Source organism: Microcebus murinus, chromosome 20, assembly GCF_040939455.1.
Source record: "Microcebus murinus isolate Inina chromosome 20, M.murinus_Inina_mat1.0, whole genome shotgun sequence".
NCBI lineage: Eukaryota > Metazoa > Chordata > Mammalia > Primates > Cheirogaleidae > Microcebus > Microcebus murinus.
This window is the reverse complement of record NC_134123.1, coordinates 24,965,204-24,971,845: the sequence shown is the minus strand read 5'-3', so window position 1 is coordinate 24,971,845 and position 6,642 is coordinate 24,965,204. Positions and strand designations below refer to the sequence as shown.

Genomic DNA, 6,642 nt, shown 5'->3' with positions numbered 1-6,642 from the left:
GGAATTTCCAACCTGAGTCAAATTTCAAGTACTACAACTTTGTGCTGGTGGTCACAAACCCAACCTGCCGAGTCTGAGCTTAATCCCAGTTACCTAAAATCAATAAACCCAGGCAGAAAATTTTCTGCATTTTCCCCAAAGCTTATTCAACATCAGGGGTTCATTTGCCTTTCAACTTACCTAGTTTCCCCTCTTCCCACAGTACCAAATTATAGCTAAGACAACTAGGCCTGGAATCACCGATGATCCCATAAAGCATTCATGGTGCAATGCCCTCTGAATTCTCCCACACACAAAAGATACAGAACAGCAGTAACTCTTAGAGCCTCCTAGATTCTAGACACCAACAAGTTCACTTGATCCATTTTCTGAAATTACACATTTACCAATTCTCTATCTACTATAAGACTACTATGGAAGAGTTTAGAACAGCACTGTCCAATAGAACTTTCTGCAGTGATGGAAATGTTCTTTATGTGTGCTATCTGGTCATAGCAGTCCCTAGCCATTTGTAGTTACTGAGCACTGGAAATGTGGCTAGAGTGATGCAGAAACAGAATTTTAAATTTTCATTAAACTAAAATGGCTGGGCATGGTAGCTTATGCCTATAATCCTAGCACTTTGGGAGGCTGAGGTGGGAGGATTGCTTGAGCCCAGGAGTTTGAGACCAGCCTGGGCAACATAGTGAGACCCTGTCCCTACAAAAAATAAAAGAATTAGCCAGGTATGGTGGCTCGTGCCTGTAGTCTGAGCTAATTGGAAGGCTGAGGTGGGAGGATCGCCTGAGCCCAGGAGTTCAAGAGTGCAGTGAGCTATGATTGTGCCACTGTACTCCAGCCTGGGCAGCAAAGTGAGACCTTGTTTCTAAAAGAAAAAAAAAAAAAATTAAATTAAAAAAAATTAAAATAACCACCTGTGGCTAATGGCTACTATTTTGGACAGTGTGATCTAGAAGAAGAAAAAGAATGAATCCAGCCTGCCTAGAATATAGAAAGCTCTACAAGTTTATCATGTAACTTTCTCTGCATATGCTGAGTACAGAGAAAGAATTAAGCCTCCTGTTGCCATAGAAACATATCCTTGCCACAGCTGTGAGCCCCTGAGAGGTACAACGCCAAAAGGTTTCCCTACATGACTCAGGAGCTGCTCTTCCTCTGGGAGTGGAGAACAACACGATGACGGGCTTCCAGCTTCCTGCCTCCCTGTTCATAGTGCTCGTTTGCTCAACAGTGTACTTGCCACCATGATATGCTGTCATGGAATTTTTGAGCAGGAAGAGAACGTAACAGAAAGCAGCTAGCCAATCCCGCTTACTTTCCCCAAGAGGAAAACAAAAAAAAAAATTAGAAGCATAGAGATTTACTCATTTTTGTTTTTGCACAATTGAAGGCAATAAGTAATCAACCCACTAAGTTATTCTAAGGAATTCAAAACATAATTCAATAAAAGATAAAACTCAATTAGTAGGTTAAAAAGCAGAGAAAAAAAGAATTACAATACTGAAAAGTGAAGATAAGAAATTACTCAGAGTACAGCATAAAGAGATAATGAACTAAAAAAAAAGAGAAGATTTTAAGAAACATGAAGGTAGACAGAAGTCCCAATGTGTGGTTTCTACAATTTCCAAAAGGAGAGATGGGAGAGAATAAAGGTAAAATATGAAGAGGCAATTGGATGACAATTTCTCAGGTGCTTTAAAAAAATAAAATCTCTTATGCAAGGACAGATAAGAAGCCAGAGATATAAAAATAAGTCGTATCAGGAAGACATAACAGTAAATTTGCAAAGCACCATGAACAAAGAGAAGATTAAAAAGCAGCTATGAGAAAAAAAAACTAGATTATCTCTAAGAGTTGAGAAGCAGACTTCTCAATGGCTAGAAGCAGGCTTCTCATCTGAAGCTAGAAGACAATGAAACAGAATAACATCACCTAATGGCGGAGAAAAAAATAACTGTTAACCCATATTTTTATATCCAGCTAAATTATCCAATAGTTATGATAAAAAAAATTTTTTAGGCAAGCAAAAAAAGTGTTTAGCACTAATAGATTCTAATTGAAAAAAGTTTTAAAGCCTACCTCTGGAAGAAGGAAATTTAACACAGAAGAATGAAGTATGAAGAAAGAAGGGATAGAAGGCAGAGACGTTGGTAAACAGGTGGGTGAATCCAAACAAGCAGACTTTATCAAATAAGAATACCAACAACTAATTCCATGCTATAGAAATAAAGTGGAATTATAACACTGAGCCATAGCAACATGCAAGATAAACTGTGGGGTTCTTATTCAGGAAGACAGAGAGATAACTGATTTAACATTAGATTGTATTGAAGAACGCAGGCTAAAAATTTAAGAGTAGCCTCTAAAAGAATTCAAAGCTCCCAGATGGTGGGGAGTGAAAAAAGGTAAGAATGGAGTATGGGATGAAGGAAACCCAAACTAATAGAATATAGGAAAGGAGAAAAAATGCAAGCAAACCATATGGTCAATAGCACAAAGATATTAAATAATAATATATTTAATATAAAAATAATCACAAAAGGTATTAAAATATATAACTGTAAACATAATACCTTTTTTTTTTCTTTTTTAAAGTGACAGGGTCTTGTTCTGTCACCCAGGCTCCAATATAATGACACAATCATAGCTCATAGCTGTAGCTTTGATCTGGGCTCAAGCGATCCTCCCTCCTCAGCCTCCAGAGTAGCTAGGACCACGGGTATGCAACACACCGGGCTGCTATTTTTTTGTAGAGAAAAGGTCTTGCTATGTTGCCAGGCTGGTCTCAAACTCCTAGCTGCAAATGATCCTCCCACCCTGGCCTCCCAAAGCACCATAATATTTTTAAATGGATTACACTTGCCAATTAAATGACAGTCTCAGATTATGTTGGGGAAAAGTCTAACTATGTGTCATTTACAGGAGATATATCTAAGACATGAGGACACAGAGACTGAAAGTAAGGGATAGGAAAAATTATACTAGGCAAATATTTACACAAAAAAGTTGACATTAATATCAGACAAAATAGGCCTAGAGAAAAAGCATTATTACGGATAAAGAGGCTCTCTACAATTCTCCAGGGAAAAATTCTAAACAAATATTTACTTAAGAGAACTTCAAATTATATGTAGAAAAATTTGACAAAATTATAAAGAGAAGTTGACAAATTCATAGTCATAAAGAAATTTTAACATAGTTCTTTCAGGAATTAGTAGATCAAGAACACCAATATTTAGTAAGAGATGGAAGATGTGAACAATACAACTAATAAGCTTGATTTAAGGATATATAGAATAAAACCTCACCCAACATTTAGAATACAACCTTCTCACGCATGAACAAAATGTTTATGAAAACTGACAATGTAGAATGACACAAATCAAGTATCAGTAAAAACCAATTAGCAACATATAGACTGTTCTGTGACTATAATGCAATCAAGTTAAAGGCCAACCATAAAAAATATTGAAAAATTTAAAATACAACTGTAAATAATTCATGAACCAAGAAGAAGTCATAACAGAAATTAGAACACACCTAGAACTGAATGATAAAGAAAACATTGTAGGTTAGAAATCATGGGACCCAGTTAAAGAAGTACTTAAAGGGAAATTCAAGAGCTTCAAATGCCTATATTAGAAAAGGAGAGTGAAAAAAAATGAGCAAAGGGTCCAACCCAAGAAGTCAGAAAAATGATGGAGTAAGCCCAAAGAAAGCAGAAGGAAAAATAAAATACAGTTAAGAGTAGAAAGCAATGATATAGAGGCCAAAAAAAGAACAATAGGCAAAATCAAAAGTTAGGACTTTGAAAATAAACTCATAAAACAGACATCTGGCAAGATTAATCAAGAATAAAAAGAAAACATACAAACAATATTATGAATGAAAAGGGGGACAGAGTATAGAGACAGACAGAGAGATTGCCTTGAAATATACACTTTATCAAAACTGACATAAGAATGGAAAAACCCAACTAGACTTAAATCATTCAGTAAAAACTTACTCACTCAAAAAAGTCCCAGGCCCAGATAGTCCTACAGGAGAATTTTACATGTGAGTTCTACCAAGCCTTCAAAGTATTGATACTTTTTTCTCTCAATTTGTTTCCTCCAGATCCTCTTTCTACTCTGATGTGTACACCACAAGGCTAACAAGGTTAAGTCTGGACAAGATTCCCTTGTCCATAAACTTCTGGGTTTGGCCAATGGGAAGCATCAGCAGGAAACAGAGGAGACTGGAGTGCAAGATGACAGCGGGGTTAAGGGTACTTACTGCCTGGCTCCCTCTGTGCCTTGCCAAGGCTGGGTGGGCAGTGGTTTCATTCTGCTATGTAAGTCTAAAGTTTTGTGAGACACCTCTGCCAAGGTGACAGTTCTCACCAGGTTTGATAATAACTCTCTCCCCTGTGATAACAGCTTCTCAGGATGGCCATTCTCTGGATGTTTCACCCATCCACTGTCGGTTCCTTTAATCCTGCTCACACCTTAGTAAACTGTCTCTTTATTAAATCTGATCCAATCACCTCTCCGAGGGTGCCATCATTTTGCAGCCATAACTCCAGTATATCTTTATACAAACTCTCCTAGAAAAGAACATACATTTCTCAACTCATTTTAAAAGGATATATTAATTAACAAGAGGAGAAAAAGACACTGTGAAAACAAAATTTTGAGTGAAATTTCACAGCATACGCAAAAATATTAACATTAAATCTAGTAATATATAAGAAAAGAAGACATCACACCAACTAGGGTTTATTTCAAAAATATGAGGATACCTTAACATTAGAAAATCTATTAATATAATTCACCTCATTTGAAAATGAAAAGATGGCCGGGCGCGGTGGCTCACGCCTGTAATCCTAGCACTCTGGGAGGCCGAGGCGGGCGGATTGCTCAAGGTCAGGAGTTCAAAACCAGCCTGAGCGAGACCCCGTCTCTACCATAAAAATAGAAAGAAATTAATTGGCCAACTAATATATATAATATAAAAAAAAATCAGCCGGGCATGGTGGCTCGTGCCTGTAGTCCCAGCTACTCGGGAGGCTGAGGCAGCAGGATCGCTTGAGCCCAGGAGTTTGAGGTTGCTGTGAGCTAGGCTGACGCCACGGCACTCACTCTAGCCTAGGCAAGAAAGTGAGACTCTGTCTCAAAAAAAAAAAAAAAAAAAAAAAAAAAAAAAAAAAAAAAAGAAAATGAAAAGAAAAAGACCAGATGATCACGTGAATAAATGCAAGGACAAATTTTATACAATTGTCATTTGTGATATTTAGTAACATAGAAATAAAAGAGAATAAAGTCTATCTACCAAAAAACATATACAATGCTTTCGAAGCAGGGAATATTTCCTTTAAGAATAGGAGGAAGGCCAGGTGCAGTGGCTCACGCCTGTAATCCTAGCACTCTGGGAGGCCAAGGTGGGCAGATTGCTCGAGGTCAGGAGTTTGAAACCAGCCTGAGCAAGAGCAAGATCCCATCTCTACTATAAACAGAAAGAAATTAATTGGCCAACTCATATATATAGAAAAAATTAGCCAGGCATGGTGGCGCATGCCTGTAGTCCCAGCTACTTGGGAGGCTGAGGCAGTAGGATTGCTTGAGCCCAGGAGTCTGAGGATGCTGTGAGCTAGGCTGATGCCACAGCACTCACTCTAGCCTGGGAAACAAAGTGAGACTCTGTCTCAAAAAAAAAAAAAAAAAAAAAAAAAAGAATAGGAGGAAAATAATGATTTCTATGATTATAGATTCCAATAGTTTTACTGAAGGAACTAGGCAGCAATCTTAAAACAAGAGAAGTGACATATAAGAGGAGTAGAAAAGAGGAAACAAAATGGTCATTATTTGCAAGGATATGATCCTCTGAATTTTCTATGTCAATATTTCTCATGAAAACTATTAGACCTAGGGAGTTCAGCAGGTCTGGTAAATATACAAGAAACCTGAAACGATTATAGAAAATTTTAAAAGCTACTATTTACAGTAAAAAAACAAAAAGCTATACGGTACCTAGTAATAAATCTAACAAAAAGGATTCAAGATCTTTAAAAAATTATAGCTTTATCCAATGACATTAGTAACAGCTTATAATTACTGATCACTTACTATCTGCTAAGCACTGTTTTGAGAGATGTGGATATTCCTATACACTCATTTAATTCATACAATAGTCCAATATGATAGATATTATTATTATTGTTAGCTTCACTTTAGATGGAAAAAAATTAAGGTGCAAGGTTGTTAGGTCACTTGCCCAAGGTTCCAAAACTAAAAATCAGCAACACTGGGATTAACACCTGAGGAAGTCTGGCACCAAGCCTGCAACCTTAACCACTACCCCCCACTGTCTCTCCTGAGAAACCATCTCATTCCTCCAATAGAGGTATCTCTGCCTCAGCTGAGCCAAGCTTCCAGAAGCCACTCTTATGTTATCCTGAGGCAGACTTGATTTGAATCCTTTAGCCTGTAGCTGTCTGAAAACCTTTTCTTTCAACAGATAAGATCAAAGCAGAAACTTTGGGAGCAAGAGGGTGGCAGTGGATCTATTATTTCAGTTCACATAAGGATATAGACCAACAACAATGATTAAAGTTGATCTCAGTATCAGGCCCAGCCATCTCTTCAGACACCATGTCACATTTAG

The 6,642-nt window shown here is 37.4% G+C and overlaps 1 protein-coding gene across 3 annotated transcripts in view; it reads right to left on the bottom strand.

The window, feature by feature from the left end:
• The window catches only part of ZNRF1 (zinc and ring finger 1), a 104,480-nt gene that overhangs the window by 82,442 nt on the left and 15,396 nt on the right, over window positions 1–6,642 (bottom strand). The gene's annotated exons all lie outside the window — the stretch shown is intronic.